Consider the following 21,530-nt stretch of genomic DNA (forward strand, 5'->3'; position numbering starts at 1 on the left):
TATCTTCAGTTCTGGTAGCAGATTGCTCTGGGCAGAGCCATCGTGTACTGAAGTACACATCTGTGCATGTTGCTCCAGTTTCCTAGCATTGTCTTTCTAGTAAGTAATCTGAAACTCGATCTGAAAATTAGCTAAGATGTTTGCTGTGTGCATTACACAATCGTTAGGTAGAGTCATTTCGCTTGAGAAAAACCTGAGAGCTCTGCCTTGTCAGAAGAGGAGACAGGGGCAATTCTGGTATTCTTTGTTTTTCAGTAAATGGTCTGGGAATGTTACTGGCTTATTTGTAGTGACAGCAGAGAACACTGGCTGGACTGAACTGTCCCAGAGGGAACTGTTGCTTTAAACCTTATCCTGAATAGCATGTGCCAGGATCCTGGGGGAGACATCAGAGGGAGCAAAGCTATTAGTTCAGCTTTCTAAAAAGTTTAAAATACTCATTAACAGTCCATAAAACTGTAATTTCCTACTTTGAGAACTGTATTTGTCTGTATTTGTCAAGTACTGTTGGTGTGGCAGGAACAGCCAGAGAAAAGTAGTTTCTGATGTAGTGTGCTTTAATACGAACAGGAGCTTCCACTTGAAGATACTTTAAACTGCTGCAGGAATGGAAAGTGCAGATCTTTACTGTCCAGCTCCCTATGCTTCGGTCTGTTAGAATGAAATCATACGCAGAATCCCCTGTGGATCCTGGCTAGACTGCCTCCCGTGTTTCACAGGTATGTGAGACAAACCAAGATGCGCGTTGCCGCGCAGACTGGTTACCTGAGTTCCCTCTGGCTTTGGGCAATCACTCCAGAGCGAACTGCACCCTTCGTCCTTCTCGCAAAGATACGCTTTTTGGTGATTCCCCCAAACGGGCGTCGGTGGGGAGGGGACGGTAAAATTATCATCGGCCTCCGCGGTTTATCTCTTGCGCGCCTGGAGGAGACAGGTGCGTCTGTGCTTCTGGGCAACAGGAACGCGAACCGATTCGGTGGAGAGGCTTATCAGCAGGATGCTGCTGTCCCGAACAATGCAATCAGGGCGAGCGGGTTCCTGCCTCCAGCGCCGTGCGCGCCGGGACGGGCGGAGGGGCCGAGGAGGGGTCACAGGGCTGCGGGGCCCAGCGCTCCCACCCTCCGGGCTGTGCGGCGCCGAGGCGGGCGGGGGGGGGGGGGGAAGCTGCCGGGCTCCGCGGCCGCGGCCCGCCCCGCCGAGCTGACGGCAGGTGAGGGCGGAGGCAGGGCCGCGGCCTCGCCGCCCGCACTCCGCATGCCCGGCGCTCGGACATGCTCACTAGCGGCGCGGCGCGGGCTCCCGTGGGCAGTCGGCGCCGAGGCGCTCGCGGAGCCGCCGCAGGGCCCCGAGCCGCGCGTCCCGGGGGGGGCGCGGAGCGCAGGTGAGCGGGGCGGGGAGCGGGGGGCGAGCGGCGTGCCCGCGGAGGGCCGGGCCGCAGCCCGGCGGAGGGGTGACGGCGGCCGCGATCCGCCGCCCCGTGCTCGCCGAAAGGCGCCGGGGCTCGGGCACATGGCCGCGGGCTGCCGGGAGCACGCTGCCGGCTCCGGGGGCTGCGCCGGGAGGTGCAGAGGGGAGCCGGGGGCGGCACCGGACGGCGCCCCGGAGAGGGCGGACAGCCGCGGCTCGGCCGCTCCCCTTAAGGCAGCGACCTTCCCGGAAACTCTTAAGATTTCCACGGTAGAAACAAATGACCCTTTCACGGCAGCCGGCATCCTGGCGGCGGCACGGCATGTCCCCGGCCGCCCGGCGGAGTCCCTCCCCTCCCCTTCCGTAACGTTGCTAAATACGCTCCGGCAACGCTTCCCTGATTGCACCCCAAATGCAGCGAGCTCCCCGCCGGGCTCCTGCCTGGGACGGGGTGCCGCCTGCCGAGGCTGGCGTGGGGAGCCGCAGCGGGAGTGAGAACGGGTGTGGCTGGGCGTGGGGGCAAGAGGAAGACTGCTCCTGAGCTGAAATGTGGCCGGTGTGTCAGGGAGGTCCTGCCTTAATCTTCTGAAGAATGGCTTCTTTCTGCACATACCTAACTTGTTTTCTGCATTCTCCTCCTGTTGTGCGCTTACTCGTGATATGTGCACAGCACTTACATTTGTGCTGGAATAATTCTTCCTTGTTTGCCAGTGCTTACACAGGTGCCTAAAAGCACTTCATGAAGAAAGCTCGGTGTTTTTAGTCCTCTCTTATAAGCGGAGATGTTGTCAAACACCATAACTTCTCCAGCTTAGACCACAGGTCTGTGTCCCCGCTAAGACTCAAGGGTCCCCATCTGTTGTGCTACTTTCTATGCCAGTTTTTCGCTTTTCTAATATACCTGGAGTGAATTGCTTTAAGTGACAGTGATTTATGGAAGGAACCTGACTCTGCGCTGAATGAATGTCTCATTCTAGTAACTTGAACTTTCCAAGTAAGCCAGCTTGATGTGCATCCTCATGTTTGGGGGGATTACAGAAGAAAAATGATTCCGAGATACAATACAGAGATTATTCTGGTATTTATTCTTTCTACGACTGTTGCTTGAAGTGGAAGGCTTCTCCAGAACTACTTGTAGAGGGCAGCTGCCTAGTTTAAGAAAGTGACAAACAAGAAAATTTGCTTGGTTGGTGGGACAAGCCATGAAAGCAGAACCACATCTTAGAGTAACTGGGAAGAAAGGCGTTTTTCTTTCATCTCCTTTTGGAGCAATAGACAATTACCATTTGTCAGCACCTTTTCAAAACTCTTTTTGAAACTGCCTGAGGCTTACGGAACTGATGAGTTCTTAATTTCTACGGTAGGCTCTGGTATGGCAACCACTGTCATAACACTTAAGGATTTTCAGTTTTGATACTGGATATAATCCTGGGTTTTAGGGAGGGCTAGTGTAAATATAAGTCTTGTCTTCTATTCTGCCTGGCAGGGACCAGTGGAGTGCTAGACTGTACGCATGCTATCCTAATTTATCATGTCATAAAGGATAGATCTTTTTTTTTTAAAAAAAAAAAGTCTGAATCCTAATATACTAAGGGAGAGATTGCATGTGACTCAAGATCCAGAGTGTGCAATTTCTTTTGTCTTTTGCATAATTAATAGCAAAGAAACTTGTGGTTTACGATGCGCCCTCAGAATTTATAATATCTATAAGAGAAATCATATAGATCCCGACAAAATCATTCAAGCTAGGTAGAAGATTTTTTTTTTTTTTTTAATTTGATCTAAGCCCACTGGAGGAAGGATAGTAAAAAAACTGGGGGCGAAGGAAGCTTAATAACAGATTAAATATGGTGGTTTTTTCTACAAATAAGCTCAAACTCTGTGGATGCCTCTATGCAAAGGTAAGGTGATATTAGTCTTGTTCCAGTAGTGTTCAGACATTTGGGATTTTTCTGTTGTTTGTAGTGTCACGTTGCTTATGGGACCTAGCCTTACTGTGTTGGGAACTGCATGCTTTCTAGGAACTGTACAAATTCCTTTACCCCTGTCTGCGGACAGTCTGCACCAAATGCAGGAGAAACAAACCGCGGCAGCTGGCCACAGTCACAGAGCAAGGTATGAACCATAGCTCCTGTGCGTTTCAGTCCACTGCCCCCTCCCTCGGCCGACCGCTCTCACCTGGCAGCTTTGAATAGTTCCAGCATGCAAAACGTTGAGGATCACTGGGCTAGAGCACTTTGCCTCCCGGTTTGAAGGAGTAACTGGTGAGGACTGTTCACAGGGTGCTTTCAAATAACTAATGCCTTCTGTAGGACGAGTTTATATTTGGGAAAATGCAATGTATTACTTGTGCTGCAGAAAAGGAGGTGGAGAGAACTTAAAGTACGGGGGATTTTCCTAAGGATGGTGTGTCCTACTGCCCTTTGTAAGTGATGCAAATGTAACTAAATCACCTGTCCTTTCAAATAAGCTGAAGAACTGTTTATAAAGGCATATTTGTATGTTTCTAAAATGTTGCTGTAGGGAAAACCATTTGTATTGTGCTTTGGCTTACCTGTACTGATGGCAGTCAAATGCGGTTAACTTTTCAGAACTGATCCAAATTAAAACTGAATAGGCAAAACAAACAGGTAATTTGTCTGGAGCAGTTTCCCAGCTCAGCAAATTGTGTGAGCACGTGAACATCTCTGCCTGCACAAAGAATACGATGGCACGGGAAGAAATGGCTGGGATCAGGTGGGGACCGCTCCCTCGGTAGCAGCAGTGCTTTGTACTGGCGCAAAGTGAAATGATAGCATGTGTTTGTCTTCCGTCAGGGGTTTTACTGGGTTATATACTGCTTTATAACCAACTCGTGAGTGATGTGGTTGGCTTTGACGAGGATTACTATTCCTGACTTCGATAGAAAGCATGCATCTAATCTTCTATCACCTTTTCTAGTGGATGAGGTTTGCATGGGTTGTCTTCCTGTAACACAGTTCTCTTTCTGCCCGGAGGGAGCCACTTTTACCGTGCCTCTGTCTGGATTGAATGATCTCTCCACTGGAAAATATCCTGCTATGTATTTTGTGCCCTCCTCTGCATACTTTACTCCTTGTTGATGCATTAGTGGGGTAGGTGGCCAGCTCTTCCCGGAAAGCATTAATAAATATGTGAGCAAGCAGTATAAGCAAATGTGAAAGGCTAACAAAGTTTGTTATGACAGCAGGTTCTGAGTGGACGATCTCAAGTAATTTGTTGCAACTGAGTCATGTTCTGTGGGGGTGGAAGGTCTAGTATTCTTTAAAGCCCTGCCCTGCATTATTTAAATACCCTTCAATAAGGAGCAGCAGGGCCAGTACCTTTTCTGTTTAATATATATCTTCAGTGCAATCTGTCCTATATTAAATTCCTGTACTGGAAGGTGATAAAGGTTAGTATTTAGAACTCCTGTGGCATTCATGCATGCATGGGTAGCTCTCCCTGGCAGATTTTTTTTCTTTAGGAAAGCACTTGGTCACATGTGAATGACCAGCTAGCTGTTCTTCACTGGGACACTTGCAGCCCTTTAACCCGTACGTCAACCTTGGTCCAGCTTGGCCACCACCCTTCCTGTAATTCAGTTCAGCAGTTGATAATAAATGGACATAGATTTTTAGCCCTTGGCAGTACCTTTGGAGTGCTAGAGTGTTTGCCTTCTAGGCAGTGAGGTCCTGGAGCTGGACGATACAGCAGCCTGCAGTTACTGGGAAGTTTTGTAACCAAATGGGCAGTGTAATTGTTGGTGGCAAAGAATGTTTTTTGCCATTTTTGCCAGGAAATGGATAGTCTATGAATGACAAAAAAATCCTCCATCCATGCTGACCCAAACAGATTTTTTTTTTTTTTTTTTCCTTCATAAAAGAGCTTTCTAAAGTTGCTGCTAGGCAAAAAGATGCACGTGCACAAAAAGACAATTACAGTGGCATTCAGCCTGCTCTTTGGATGCCGACTGGACCTTACAAGCTATAGCTGCTTTAAAAGACTGTGCCTTTAAATTACGATTTCAGTAATTTCTTTTGGAGGCGCTTTTCTGGTAAAAGTTTACCATGGATGTTTGACTCTCTTTCCTTGTAGTGTTCTTACATGTGACCAGAGATTTCACCCTTACAAAAGGTAACACAGAGATGTGGTCCTAATCTTTGAGACAGTGTATACTCATAGCTGGAGAACAGCCTTTGTAGTGGTTTTAAGACTTGAGGGAAACGGTTGCGTCTTAGCAGCTGAGGTTGCATTTCATTAGTTAGAGTGATCTGTGGTGCCTTATGCCAGCTGACAATCACCAGGTGTATTTGGCCATTTTACTAATGAAAAAGAGGATTATTGAAGGAGCTGTAATTCAACTAGAGACCAGCATTTGTCAGAGGATTTTGGTGAGCTTACAATAGCGGGTTTTTTTTTTTTCTTCATTACCATATACTCAATATTTTATGGTTGTCTTTATGTCTGTTTTCATTACCACCAGCTGCCTGGTCTAGATGGGATATTCCTGTCCAAGAAAGAATGATGTTTACTTCAGAGTTATAATGACAAACTGAGAACAGCAAAGAGGGTAAACTCATCTCTCTCGCTCTGCTTATCGTTCATGGCCAAAGGGTTCAGTTAAGTCAATGTCCAGTTATATAATAAGGAGACAGTGATCTGTTTAGCTTTTTAGAAAATTAAATTCCACTGAAACAGTATAACTGGAACCATAGAAGTAGGAGGAAAACTATTTTCCATTCTGAAGTATGTCGTTGTATAGTGTTGCGACTTGGGTTTTTTAAACTTGCTAACAGTAACTAATAGCTTCTACATTATACAGTCCCACACTGAGTCATTGTTTACTCAGGGAAATGACTTTCAACAGCCAGACTTGTTTGCTAACTTTAATAACTAAAATACGCAGTTCCACGCACTATAAAGCAGCACACTATAATCAACATTTTTTAAAAACAAAAACTGATAGGTATTTGCAATGCTACACGATGTTGCATTATAAGTAGTATTTCTGCAATTCAGCAGATCTGCAGCAAAGGCTGATGTGTCCAGTGGTGCAGTTTTGAGAAGAGGAAAGATGATTGCACAGAATTATTGGTTTTTTTCTCCTAGAGTTTTATTGAACTTTCCAAATTAGAGACCAGAAAGCCTTGTTCTCTGTCCACACATCTTGTTTTAAATAACAGGTTGTCTTATACACTTAGGATTTTGGAGTCTGTCAGAATTACCTCTTCTGCATCTTGGGAGGGAAAGCCACACCTTTGCACCAGGAAGCCAGGAATTCTCTTTCTGACAGAATTGGAACTTAGACAGCAAAACAGATGTTTCTTTTACCTTATTTTAAGTGTGCACTGAAGTTCAGTTGCAAGCAGTTTTCTGCCTTTCTTGGCTGTTTATCTGCTGGTTTGTGTTAGCACATTATTTTCTCACGGATGTTACAGGTAGCTTTCCTACCCACCCGTTACATCTATTAAGATTATAACAACAACCAGGGTTTGTATACCTGATTGTTTTTTGGTGTACTGAACAAACAATGCCAAGTGCACACAATGCAATATAACAGCGTTTCTCCATCGGTTTGTTCATGCGGGAATGAAGTGGGGGCAGCTAAGCGTGCCTGACTGGCGTGTGAAGGGACGGTGTGGGAAGAGGGTTTGGACTGTTGAAATGTAACTTTTGAAGATATTTCAGATCTTCCTTTTGAATGTAGGCATTTCTGAATTTTGTGGTCAGTTGTTTTTCCTTTTCCTTCAGAGCTACTAAGTACCACGTAATTAGAAAAATATCGCAACTTGGAAGAGAAGATTCAGAGCAGTATGATTACTGGAAAAGCACAGTAATGTATAATGAAGAACTGCTTTTATATCTGTTGCACCTTTCCAAAAACAACAAACAAAAAACCGTACCTATCACATTTCTCAAGTAAACCAAATGCTGCATTTTGAATAGTGTATTCAAAATGTATATTTTTGATTTATCCTAAAGTCACAAGCTTTTTTTGTCTGCAATTTTGTTTGAAAATAGAAAGGAAAACTTAAGGTCTTGTGTGAAAATGAGGGCAAATACAAAATATATGACTTCCAAAATCCCCATTTTATTTGTGCATGGAGTTGTTGCTCTTAAATTTGGGGGAGGGGATGAAAAGCAAGTTCTGCAGAGAAGTACAGAGTGTGTTTTTGTGTGCCTGATTGTAGCACTCTGTGGGAATGCAGATTGATTTTTAACTTTAATCTTGCTGATCTTCTGTCCAGAAAGCTGGTGGATAGGAACTGGGAACAGCAGCTTATGGAGCCGTTAGCAAAGCTAGAACATCTTTAAACATGTTTAAACATGTTTAAACAAGCATGGTGGGATTTGCATCACCCCTAAACTTTATAAAAGCATTACTCTGAAACTCTGATTTTTACCGTCTCAGAATTTCTCATGTTTTACTTTTGTACTTCCATTAACACAATTAACTGTACAGTGCTATGAGAGTCCTAGCAGGATTTGGAGTGACTGAGAGAGCCAGCATGTTTCCTTGGGCTAAAATCATGCTGTTAGGACTGCAGGATGTCTGGATGGAAGCTAGCTTGTTTCTGGTCAGCTAGGGTGTAGAAGGAGAAGTCAAAGCATGGATGCACGTATTAAGGTGAGACACTGTTTATTGGATAGGGAATTTACCTATTCATAACCTTAAGGGGATTTGAATATTATGTGCTGGCTGAAGGGGTGGGAGTCTGAAAGAAAACTAGAGGCCGAAAAACGTGTGGGAGGCCAGAAAGAAAAATGGAAGCTGAAAAGGGGTGGGAGACCAATAAGAAAAGCAGAGACCGAAAAGGAGTGGGAGGCCAAAATGGTGTGGGAGGTCAACAAGAAAAGTAGAGGCCAAGAAGAAGGGGAGGCTGGAAAAGTTTGAGGGGGATAAAAAGGCGTGGGAGGCAGAAAAGGCTGGGAGGCCAAAATAAGCCTGTATCAGATCCGACCAGTCTTATTTTGCTCTCCTTGTTGTTTCTGCATCCTCCTGAAGTAGTGGATCCACAGACTATTTAGCTGAAGAAAATTAAAGCTCAGCCTTATGAAATAACGTAGGGACGAATGCCTATTATTTTGGCTCTCTTATTATTTCAGTTGATCCTTAGTTTCAGCACTTACAATTTTGGTTTCCAGCAGAAAGCATTTCTTTAAATTGTTTTAAATCTTGGTTGTTACAGAAGTACAGATGAGAAGTGGTGCTGCCTGTCAGTTAGATGTTGGCTACCTTAAAATACTGTCCTTTAAGATCACCGAAAAGATGTCTCCTCAATTCAGAGAAGAAACAGTGCTCTCATGACTGCTGATGCAGGGATTGGAGAAAGCTAGGAGCAATTTGGGGATAATTTATGCACTTTTATGAGGTATTTCTAAAACAGGTGTGTTAGAGTCCATAGAACATTTAAGAAAAACGTGATGACGTAATGATACGAGCACAGTATCTTTTCTTTTTGCCCGATATAATTAAAGAATACACGGGTTGATGGTTATGGGCCATTTATATATTTGGGTAAAGCCTTCAGACATTATTTGTCTCAAGTATAAACTAATCTGATTTGAGATAATTGTGTCCTGATACAAGGAAGAAGTATAAAGGAAAGGAGAGCAAAACAATAAAGAAAAAAAGAGCCAAAGATGAGCAGCTCTTCCTGGAGATTAGCGTAGACAGTGACCACCTTGAAACCTTCCTCTGCTGTGTTGGTGAGAGCTACCAGAGCAGCGGGTGTCCGGCGCTGAGAGCCTGGCAGGTGGTGAGTGTTGGGAGCGAGGGCTTCTCTGCCGCGCTGGCAGCTAGGTCATGAGGGCACCACGTGAAGAGGAAATGTTGCAAGGAACGTGAAGTCTGTATGCAAAAAACTTGCAGAGCAAAAGGGGATGTTTGATCTCTCTCTCTCTTTAAACTGAAACCTGATCAGTTGCCAAGTGTCTGTTTCTGCTCTGATGATTCCGCGTCTAGGTGGGGACATAGGGGAGCTCCTTCCAACCTTAAGCCTTGGAATATATTTACCTGGCAACTGCTGCTATCCAAACCACTTTCTCAGCTCAGCTTGCAATGGGAGGAAAATTCCTCAAAGTGGTTCCGTGTAGGATGAGAATGTGAACTATGTCCAGGCTGAAGTCCATGGAACTCAAAAGCTGCACTCATGTAACTGTTTACTTTTTTTTCTAGAGGCTTCAGTTAAGTTGGGTATTTGTCATCAAATGCATTTTTGCCTGAAATATTAATTGTCTGCCATCAGAAATAGGTAGCCTCTGTGAAAGGATCACATTGCCACCTGAGTGGAAATGGGGACTGGAAGAAAATCAGCGTTGCTTCAGGTCGAGTGCATGTGTCCAGAAAGAAATATTTTCTGAGCATTGTACAAGCAAGCTATTACTTTACAGGGAAAAGTGCTGTTGTGACAAATCTTGCTTTTTATTTTGTATAGGCTGGAAAGGTAAATTCTGGTATAAAGGTCCAAAAGCAGCTGTCAGCTTGGCTTTCTGTTTTGAGGAGTGAATTTCTCTGGTTAATCTCTCTAGCACTGTGCTGAACTCTCAAAAGGGCTTTTCAGGCCATACTTTCACTGGCCCCAAACTAAATTATCTTAATTGCAAACCACTTATCTGAACTGATGGTTAGCCCATACAAATGTGACACAGTGCTCGTTAGAGTAGAAAAATCAATCAGTGTTTAGTGTGGGCTGGATTGAGATTTGCGGACTGATAGGGAATGGGGAGGTTCATTTGGGTCAGTAACTGGCACAGTGATGAGTGTGTGAAGTGAGCTTCCCCCCTCCCACCCTCCTCCGTGCCTGCAAGCAGAGTCCAGCATCAGCAGCCGTCATTTCTAAGGCACCTGCCAAAAAGTCAGTTGTTCACAATCCTGTTGAATAGCAGACCCGTGTAGTAGCTGTGCATCTTTCTGCTGGCAAATCTGGTGTGACATATATACCCGCATGCGTCGTTAGGTAATTTTATATTGTTGATTTCCTGATTGTGGAACACTACAGCTGACTGTCCGTAGCCTCTAGCGTCACTCCTGGCCTTGTCCTGGAGGCTGCTAGTGGTGATAATATACATGCATTACTTCTCAAGGTTTTAAACATCTGGAGGCACGTATATGTGTAAGGGGTAGGGGATGAAGCAAGCAGCCAGAGAGTCTTAAAGCTTCATCCACATCACTCTCAATGAAATGCCCTTTCTTTACTCACCTGCCAGGAGGATGTGTTCCCCCAGTATCTAAGATAAGCTTATACTGACATGAGGTTTTATTTAAATTGGTTTTGCTGTAGTTCTCCACTCCCTGCCTTGTACCTGCACTAGCATCCATTTGACCCTTTGGTGAATGAATTGAAACAAAGTTTGGAGAACAATAATAAAGGAAAAAAAGTTTTCTGTTTGCTTAGTTCCCTGAACCATCTCACCACAGAGCTGAACAGATACCAGCCCCAGTAGAGAGGAGAGAGAGGGCCGGGACAAACACAGCTGGGGACAGGGGATGGACTGCAACATAGTAGGTCCTACACTGCATCAGCTGTGTAGGTCAACTTACAGCAGCCTGGGACGGCACTCTGGCACCTCGGAGGACACTTTCTGTGCTCTTTTCACCTTGGAGAAGTGTCTGTAATGTAATGCTGTGGGAACGATGGCTTGTGTAGCTGTTCTCTTCTTATCCTACTGTTTTTTCATCCTTGAAGTCAGTGGTAGTGAGGAGAAGTTTGAGTTTTCTAGAAGGTTCTGCAGTTGTACTGGGGGACTTTTGTGCCCTGGTGTGTAGGCTGATTGGCACTAAAACCTCCCAGCCTGTGGATGTGGAGCTAGGCCAGCTGTTTGGAACATAAATGGTAATTAGTTGTCTTCTAAATGTTGGCTTTATTAAGATTTACAAATAGAATACACTATCTCCACTTCTTGTAATGGGGATTCCCAAGCTATAATACCTATTATAGCTCCTAAGCAGTGCAGTAACCATCTGCCCATGGAGAGCCTGCGTTGCTGTTGCCCATTAACACGGTATCAGATCAGGAATACAGCAGCACTGATAAATGCTGGTCCAGACAGCCAGGGTAAACACTTAGACATTGAGTCAAGAGAAGCTGGTGTCTGTTCTGCCTCTTCCCTAAGCAGCACACCGAGTAGCCAGGGTTCAAAGCGGGGAGCATAGCCCAAGTCAGAGGGGTCCAGCTGGGCACTGGTGTCTGTTGTGTTTTGCTCTCTCTGGAGCAGATACACCTCTGCCGCTTCCCAGAGCATTGCCATTTGTGGAAGGAGGTTGGGAGAGCCAGTGCGATGGGGGCCTGGAGGGAGGACACCCTGCCCAGCTGAGGATGCAGGGATGCCCACTTTTGCACTGCTCTTCAACAGATCTAAAGGTTCAAAGGACTTCTGGGCCCTGTGCGACTCTCTAGCGAGGTGTTATGTGTGGGGTAGTAGGACAAGGTTACTGTGTTGTGGTATCTGAGCATGACGTTGTGATCGACCCAGGCAGAAAGGGTAAGGGAGAAGGAATTCATTTTGCTGCCAAAACCTTTCGTGCGAGAGGTTGGATCTGGCTGTCTGCCCTTTCTGGGCATACATGCAGGTTCCTGCAATTTGTAGCTGCTATTGCTGTCACCACCAGTAGTGGCACCCAAGTAAACAAAATTTGGGAACACCATCCTGCAATAGAAACTTCAAGAGGCTATTTCTAGATGGAATTGAAGCTCCATGTGATTTAGTGGACTGTAGCCTCATTGTGAGGGTGGAAAGCAACCAAAAGTTGTTTGAACTGGAATTCTTTAGAGTATTGTTGCTAACACAGTAGTGGGCAGCTGGATTAAACTATTTTGGAGCTTTACTCCTTTTTGATACCATACTAGCACTCTTGTTAAAGAGGCTTCATAACAAGCTAAAAAAGCTTGACAATTTCTAGTGCAAGCCCATATTTTTAGATGTTCTATTGATCCTCCTCCCCCCGCCCCGCCCCGAAAAGAGATATTCTGGCAAAAGGCAATTAAAGAAACAACTTTAAAATGTGTATTCTAAACACAAAGGTTATCACCCAGAAGGCACGCTGGAGCAGCAGAAGCGGTAATGGGTTAGCACTTGGATTAGTGAATTTTGGAATAGTGGGGTTCAGCTTTGCAGGGAAGGGTAGTACCTGCGTGTAGCTACTCCTGTGACCCATCAGCTGTTCCAGCAATTCTCCAGAACGTGGAATTTGTCAGATCACCAGACAAGCCTGTGCTGCCTATCACAGACACCAGGAATCCTGAGAATGTGAAGGATTCTCAAATTCCAGTTCTGTGTGCTTGCCCTTCCCCTCCTCCTCTAGGGGCTAGTGGAAGCAGGAAGGGAGGTCAGGCTCAAAATACAAAGTCAAAGAGGAGGAATTTGTGAATATATAGCAGATAACGCCCATCACTCACTGTACTTTGCCACTCCCCCCCCCCTTGTGGAAAGTGTGATTAAAGTCAGCCGCTCCGCCCTGACTGTCTGAACCATACATACATGCACAAATGCCAGATTCTCTTCATTCCAGGCTGCTGACTTCAAGAAGGACTTGCTCTGACAAGCTGGAAATGAGGTCTGGCAGCTTTGTCTGCAACTCGGAGGCTTTATCTCTCTTAGACGCTCTTCCTAACATTTCCCACAAATACTGTTCTGCTGGTAGGAGCTGTTGTATACACAGGACGCCATCAGGCACTTATGAATAAAGCCTTACGTTGTGTAACGCTCCTTAGAACAGGCCAGGAAAACTTCATAGAGCAATTGGCATCAGGCCCATAGGAGAGCCTGCTCTCCTTGTGCTTCAGCCTCATTATTTGGGAGTGGTAGGGAGAGTCAGCTCAGCCTTTTCATTCTTTTGTTCCCCTAGCAAGAGCTGGTGTTCTTTCCTTCACAAAACTTCTGCTGTCCAGCCTTCATCTCCCACTTTGACTATTTCCATCAGCTGATGACGCATTCATCTCCAGCTTCCACAGCGTATTCCTGTGGTTCATCTCTTCAGCCTCTCTCTTTCCTCTCTGACCTGAACTCCCACCTGGGTATCCCTTCACTTCTTCCCCACTTCACCATGGCATGCACAAGTTGTTTGACTTCTAGGATTGATCATTCTGGCTCCACCAGCAACTTCTGTTTCCCTGATCTTGCCTCCTAGCATTATTGCTTCACTGCTGCTTCTGCTCAGTGAAGGATGCCAACTGTGTCCACCTGTTAGGGGTTTTTTGCACGCACTTTTAAGCTGTCTGCTTATGTTGCATATGCAGTCTTTCACTTAGGGTATTTATACTCCCTGACCTATCTCAATCAATTGGTGAACTCAGCCTTCAATAAATGCTTTCCCGGAGTGAAACCTATTTGAGAGATGTAATAATGGTTCTAGAGAGCATCTGTGCCAGTAATTGCAAGACGGCCAAGCTCTTCTTTGGATGTTGTTTTTATTTCAAAATGAGTATTAGAGCAGGTATATTTTTACATTCATATAATATTTAACACGTGAAATTGAGATAACACTAAGCTTGATGCAGTAAGGCATGCACCCTGATATAAAAAATTTATCATAAATCAAATTTAAGTAGTCATTATGGTTGGGATGTGATTTCTGCTTGAAAGGGTATCTTTGAGGTCATCATCATATTGCTTCAGAAGCAGCTTGCCAGTGTTATTTCAGGTTGTGGAGGGTGTGTACATGTATATATTTTCTAAAAACCATAAGACCTACCAGTATCAAATGTCTGCCCAGTACTTCACAGATTTCACTGTTAGTAGACAAAACTTTTTTTTTTGGTCTGATTTTTGAGGGAGGGTTGTTCTCACAGGGGCCGTGGCCTTGACTTATGGCCATATAACTAACCCTGTTGAGCAGCAAAGGGATCCTACTAGTCTCAGCTCCAAATCTTCCCTCCTGACCACGGGACTGTGCTTTCTGGACATTGTGTGAAAAAGACTGGTGAAGAAAACCCCTCTCATTTCCCCTTATCTAGCTTAATATGTGCAAAGAGCATGCAGCTCTGAAGCAGCGATAGAAGAGAATTAGAATCAGTGTTGTAGTGAGGATTTTGAACAAGAAGCCGGCATGAAGTACCCATAGCATTTAACCTCTGTGTTTTATTCATCCTGGAGCAAGTGTAATTTAAAGTGACACCTCTATAATTGATGAAGTATCTTTTTACCATTTGTTTAATTACCAGTTTCAAGGTCTAGAAAGCAGCGGATCAATAATTTACAGTGATGAACTTCCCTGTGTCCCTCTGTTTTTCTAGTTCAGCCATACAAACAATAGCTCCTGAAACAAACCCTCAAGTTTTGATGCTTTTCTTTTTCTTTAGGTGATTTAAAAGAGCTTAACCTTTTTTTCCTGCCACAGGTGTACTCCAACACAACTGAAGCTGATGGCAGAGCTCCCACTGACCTCAGTGAAGCAGGGTTAATCTAGGCTTGCCATGCACACTGTATCAGCTCTCACCTTTTTGCAGCCTCCTCTCATTATTATAGAGTGGCTAAGCTGGGCTCATGTTGTTGCTACAATAGCAGATGATGCTGCCCTGGCAATATCTGAGAGCTGTTAGAAGAGAAAATTTAAACAAAGGAACCAAAGCTGCTGCCGGCATTTTGTATGTATTTCTTACATTATAGTCTTTGATAGCACGTACTGATTTTCTATGGGAGATACCTATCTATTCGTGAGACTCTTGGACCCTTCTTTCAGGTTAGAGCTCAGATTCCCTCATGGCCCTGGATCTCTCACTTTCCCCAAGGGGACCTAGAGAATCTATGCCTGTCAAATCCGAGGAAAGAAAGTGTTTACTTCCCAGTGGGATGAGACTTCTGACAGTTCCTGTCGTCATCCTGGCTGCCATGGACAGTAGGGTTTGCTCAGACAGCATCAGAACAAAAGGTCAAAAGATATCTAACTTCCAATGAGCTCTCCAAATCCATGCATTTCTAGCAGGATGTGGCCTTATGCGGAAAGGACTCCCACCTACCCACTTGTAGCCTCAAGGCAGAAGGATACCTTTCACTTTTTTGAGGATGTGCTCGTTATCCGCATCAGCACAAGTGGTTGCTTCCCCTTTCCTGTCTCTTATTCTTAGGGGTGCTGGTCCTCATCTTCTGATGGAGAACAGAACGCCATGGGACAGTTGGTATTTCTGTTAATGTCACAACCAGCTGGTTATACCCAAGTAACAGGAGCTGTGGGAATTCCTTCAGGATCTCTCGTTTGAGTTGGAGATCACAGCCCAGAAGAAGTTTTTGTTTATACGGGAGATGTAAAGGGTCAATAGGAAGATTGCTGGGCCTGCCTGTGACTACCTATTTTGTCTGCCTCAGCAGGATTTATGCAGTTTTTCAACCACCCAGTGTAAGACTATAAGTAAATCAGAGAAAGAAAGGATTTGGACCTAGCCACCGCTGGGGAATCAATGTTTCCATTCACTGCATAGGCCTATGTTTATCCAGATGTGGAACATGCATTCCTGAGAACCACAAAGGAATGGGCTCCTTGATTATTCTTTAGTGGGTATTTTGTCTTTGTTTTTGATTAAATCTATGTTCCTGATAATGCAGAAAGTCTTGAAAATGCTATGAGCAGGACAGTGTAGTTCTCCTGAGTGAGCAGGGAGTTGAAACCGTGTCTTGGAGGTGAGATATTCCTTACACTTCAAAGGGTGCTTACTAAGTTGTAAGCAAATTATTTTTTTTTTTCCCCCCCAACATCAGTGTGATTACTTCTTCTTCTACTTTTAAAAATCTTGATTTAATGTAGTTTTGATTCAATAGGAGTATCCATTTTTAAAATGTTGGAAAGCAATACTCTGGATCGTTTGATGAGTGCAAGCTAATGCCGGTGGATGTGGGATGTCCTTCTGAAATGATGTCTGTATTTTCCAGGCATCCTGGAATACTTTTGCCAGCACGATGGCAACTCATCATTCCCTGTTTACTGTTGATACATCTATTTTAGGACAAAAATGTTTGCAATTCACGAGAACATTAAAGACTTTGTTCACTGTGGGATCTTTGGGTACTGTCAGCCTGGTCAGGAGGAGACTACCTCAGACGATACCCTTCATCTGGTGGCTTTTGCCCTCCTTTTCAGAAGCAACAGAATAGGCAGGGTAAAGGGAAGCAGTTCAGACGTCAGCCAGCTGCAATATCATCTGCCCACATGCTCCTGTTGGTTGCCAGGCCTCAAGTCTGACACGCTGCCAGATAGCCAGTCTGCACGCTGTGTGTCTACTTTTCTTTCTTCTGCTTTTGGAAACTGCTTAGGCCGTTTCTTTTAGCATAATCTGGAATTTCTACAGATCATTGGATTTTCTTATTTTGGGTTCATGATCTAGTTTTACTCCAGACTGTTGTTGAAACTCTTTCCTTAAACTTTTCATAGGGGACTGATGCCGTCACAATAATGTAAAATGCTCTTTGTTCCTTTACAAAGAAGGGTTTGAAAGAAGTTCAATACCATATGTGTTCCTAATAGTTTTATTAGAACTTATTTATAACTTTTCACTGTCCCAAAATAACTGCCTGCCTTAGGCCAACAAAGTCAGTTTGGGACAGAGGAAAAAAAAGTGGTGGAAGTACAAATTGTGCCTGTAAACTCTACACTTACAAATCATCAAATTAAAAACTACTCTGCTTGTTTGAATGTCTAAAGCAGTGAATGTGCCCTTTTTCTGGGCTCACCGAACTTGGCTCCACTTGGTAGTTTGTAGTTTGCTTACAGCATTGCTAAGTTTGCATTAAAAAAGAGTCACACCCAGAAGGAAAATAAGAACTCGTTTCTCCCAGGTATCACCCGCTTCTGGCCTCAGAATGAAATGTCGCAAGAATACCTGCAGATTGGCGTGTTGGGTTTTTTCCTTAAGGAACCTATAGACATTACATGGAACAAACCTGTGACAGATGCCATTGTACCAATATGAAATGTTGCTCATCGCAACATTTCCCTAAATTTGGGATGCAAATTATACTGGTATATGTATCTTTACGCTACTGTAAACTTTCCATACTAGGGATTTTTTTATTACACTATCAGGAGTGCGGAGTAGGAGTAGTTGTTGGGGCATCACTCATGTACAAGCTATTTTATAAAAAAAAAACAGAATTCAGGAAACATATTCCATATGTGATCTGCTCTCCTGTGCTTTTCAGGAAAGCTTTAGCCATTTGGCCTTTTATTTTTCTGACATTGAAGCTTGAATATATTAATATAATCTAGGTATTACCAGTGCTCCAATCTCCACATGGCAGAAAAGTTCATGATTTTGACAGCAAACTAGGAGTTCAACAATAGCTTTATTCAGACTACGAAAAGGAAAAGCTTCACCTTAACTAAAAGAAACAATTTCATTTGTCCATTTTGGAGAGAAGTATTTCCTTTTTAAACCATTTTTCACAGTACCAAATGGTCTGGGTTTGGGTGTGGTTTGTTTTAATGCAAAACTGCATTGATGAAGGTTGTCAGTTAAAAGAAAAAAGGACAGTATAGGACAAGTCAGTCAAGTTTAGTTGTTTCCTATAGAGCAGTCTGATATAGTAGATAAATCTGTTATTTGGATTTCTGTAAAATGATATGTGTTGACACAATTAGATAGCCTTCAGATAGCCTTCCCTAGGTTTCAGATTTAACCCACTAAAGAAAATAAAGCAGCTTAAACTTACTGTTTTGGGGTCAGCAGTTCTAAACAGACAGTTCCTATATTTAGAGAAGAATTTTACAATTATCATTGGTGGCATGGGGAAAACTTGGGATCCTATCAATATAACATTAGTAGGAATGGTTGATCTCTGCTTCCAGACTCCTAGTCTCATACCTGCGATTCTTCTCACTTTTTAGAGCCAAGACAAATATCTTATTTCTCCTGGAGCAGACTTTTTGAAACTGAAAAAACAACTTACTGACTACGTCCTTTAGCTTGGCATGAAAAACAAGTAGAGAAGACAACAGCGTTAGGGTTCAGGCTTAAAGTTGAGACTTCGTACCGACTTAAATGCACAGGGAGCTAGTTCCCAAAACGTTGTTTTTTCCAAAATTAATTAACTTTCAGATACCAGTGACCACAAGCAATACCAACACAGGCCATCTTTCTGAATTGCTTTATAATTGTTACGGAGCAGTTATTACATGAGAAAAGAGGCATGAGGGTGTTTAATATAAATGCTTTCTTGCAGTTGGTTTTCTCTGAGTCACAACCACTTATGTTTACTGGTTCTGAAAAAAACCTGCCTGTCGCCTGCACTTGTTTTCCCCCTTGCTGTGCAGGCAAGAATGTGAAGTATTTAACTGGGCAAAAATTAAAGGTCAGTTTAAAAATCTTCAGAAATCAAGATGTCCCTAAAGATTTGAGTCAAATATGAAACATCCTCTTGGGACAGAATTGCTATATGCCCTGAAAAGCTTAAAACACCCTTGAGTGCACAGCCTTTTCTGGCCAGGTAGTATGGGGACAAGGTATGAGCAACTGGTGAAGGACGTACCTGAGAGCCTGGGTACACTGGAGCAATCCTCTGGAACAGTATAGGGGATTGTAAATCTCAGCCGTGTTCTCATCTGGACTGTGAAGCTCCTGATGCTGTGATGTAGAAGAGCGCTTCTGCTGTCAAAACTCTGTCTTGCTGTCTCATCAATGAGTCTTTCATAAGGGTAGCCTGGCTTGCTTTTTTTAAGGCTCTCAGCCTAACTTTGCTGTGGCAAACTGACCATTTCAGCTCAAGAAGGTCTTACGAGCTAACGGGTTGATAATCTTGGCTGGGATTTGGCCTCAAGTTCTTCTAGAAGTGCTGCAACTCTGCAGGGACTGCATTTGTAGACAGAAGAGAGAGAGGATGTAGCACGGCTACAGATACAAAATTATTTGTGTATTTTGTCACAAGCATCTATTGCTGTCAGAAAAAAAGTCTGGGTGATAAACCTGTCTAGGAATGTACATTGTACTCCTTTCCATGGCAGCTATGGGACTGTGTCAGACTGTGTTGGCCCAGCAAGCTTCTCTGCACTGGGAGCCGAGAGCTTCTGGCCTTATCCAAAGACAAAGCAGAGATGGAAAGATACCCCTCACTGGGGATCACGGGGAAATGTTCCAGTTACATCACTTTATCCAAACGAGGACTTTGTGAGCATTGTTGTAGGAACTCCCTTTCATTTGTATAAGAAGAAGGAAAATCTGTCTTTAACTGGGCTTGCAGGTTTTGTGTCTGCTGCAGTGATAGTAAAAACTGTGCGTTGGAGCTGCAATTACAGCTCCAGACCAAAGTCAGTTTGACAGTTTTGCGGAGACGTACGCAGCTTGTTGTAGCTATATGCAACTGTTTGCTGCTGAAACTGTTGGCCTGTGAGACATTAATGCATACAATTATGCGGCAACGCTTTGAAAATTAAGTTAAATGGCTCCTTTCCACGGGTGCTCGGCATCTTTATGGTTTAAAACAAACTGAGCAAGAGAAAGCTGTCCAGTTCACGAACACAGCAGCGAACCGTTGTGCTCCGTGGATCTACTGCCCGGGAAGGGCAGTTAGGGGAGCTGTCAGCCTTCCTTCTGCATTAGCACTGGCCATGTCATGCTTTAGGATGCGGCTGTGTCTTTTCCTGCCTTTTCCGTATCAGCGATGTGCTCAGCCTTCCTTTGCAGGCGCTATTTTGTAGATTTAAAAGTCTATTCTGTCTGTCTTTTTCCTCCCATGAAGAAAAGCAAGGGCATGATAGAAAAAGGACATAGCAGCTCTCATTTGTTCATTTAGTTTTCTATTTTGGGCTGTGGGAGAGGCCCCTCTCTACTCGGGAGAGAAGAGTCACAGGTTAAATGCTTTCATCTCTATGGAGGGGAACCTTAGGTTACTGCATGCTGCCTTCCTCAGTTTCAATACAGGCTGGGGGATGATGTGGTCGAGGGCAGCCCTGCGGAAAAGGCCTTGGGGGTACTGATGGACGAAAAGCTGGACATGAGCCGACAACGTGCGCTCGCAGCCCAGAAGGCCAACCGTATCCTGGGCTGCATGAAAAGCAGCGTGGGCAGCAGGTCGAGGGAGGGGATTCTGCCCCTCTGCTCTGCTCTGGTGAGACCCTGCACAGCACCTGCAGTGCTGCCTCCAGCTCTGGGGTCCCCAGCACAAGAAGGACATGGAGCTGTGGTGCGGGTCCAGAGGAGGGCCACGAAAATGATGCAAGGGCTGGAGCACCTCTCCTGCGAGGACAGGCGGAGAGGGCTGGGGTTGTCCAGCCTGGAGAAGAGAAGGCTGTGGGGAGACCTTATAGCAGCCTTCCAGTACTTAAAGGGGGCCTATAGGGAAGACGGGGACAGACTTTTTAGCAAGGCCTGTTGTGAGAGGACAAGGAGCGATGGTTTTAAACTAAGGGAGGGCAGATTTAGACCGGATTTAAGAAAGAAATTTTTTACAATGAGGGTGGTGAGGCACTGGCACAGGTTGCCCAGAGAGGTGGTGGAGGCCCTATCCCTGGGGACATTCAAGGTCAGGTTGGACGGGACTCTGAGCAACCTGGTCCAGTTAAAGATGTCCCTGCTCTTGCAGGGGGGTTGGACTAGATGGCCTGTAAAGGTCCCTTCCAACCCAAAGCATTCTGTGATTCCTGGAGAAGGCATAGTGATGTGTGAAGAGCCCTGCTCTGCCAGTTGTGTCCCTCCTCAGTACTCTTGTGTGCTCTTCTTTTCCAGACTGCAAACAGTTTAGTGCTGATCTGGCCTTATATAGTAATTTCCTATTATTAGAAACATTTCCTTGGGATCTTGCTCAGGGAGTAGCAGAGGGAAATCCTGTTTCCTTCATCTAACATGCAGGCAAAGCACCAGTGTTCACTCTTTCCTTATCTAGTGTCGATAGAAAAAGAAGTTTTTGTTATGATATGCTTTCCAGTCTTAATCCCTTTCTAACGCTAAGCCTCTTTTCAGAAATGCAGGAAAAGAAATTTGAAGGCATAGGAACTGTCAGCCACCGATGTGAGCTGTAAAGTTTTGTCTACAGCCTGTAAGTTCTGCCTGTTCTTTCTCAGCCATGTTTTTCTCTCTCAGATTTAGTCATTCTAATGCTTTGGAAAACCAATTCTCTTTTTCATGTTGGCTTGTGTGAAAAATAGTATGATAGGATGTTTCACCTGAGTCTGCCAGGGTATCGACAGAAAGCTAGTGGCT

The 21,530-nt window shown here is 44.5% G+C and overlaps 1 protein-coding gene across 2 annotated transcripts in view; it reads left to right on the forward strand.

Annotated features, from left to right (window-relative positions):
- Nucleotides 1-1,223: 1,223 nt before the first annotated feature.
- Nucleotides 1,224-21,530, forward strand: part of MYO1C (myosin IC) — a 57,821-nt gene continuing 37,514 nt past the window's right edge. The window contains exon 1 of one of the 2 annotated variants that reach the window (XM_075518266.1): nucleotides 1,224-1,381. The gene's annotated coding sequence lies outside the window, so the exon portion shown is untranslated. The remainder of the gene's footprint in view (nucleotides 1,382-21,530) is intronic. The other variant, XM_075518267.1, reaches the window with a different exon arrangement.

This window comes from Mycteria americana, chromosome 15 (genome assembly GCF_035582795.1).
Source record: "Mycteria americana isolate JAX WOST 10 ecotype Jacksonville Zoo and Gardens chromosome 15, USCA_MyAme_1.0, whole genome shotgun sequence".
NCBI lineage: Eukaryota > Metazoa > Chordata > Aves > Ciconiiformes > Ciconiidae > Mycteria > Mycteria americana.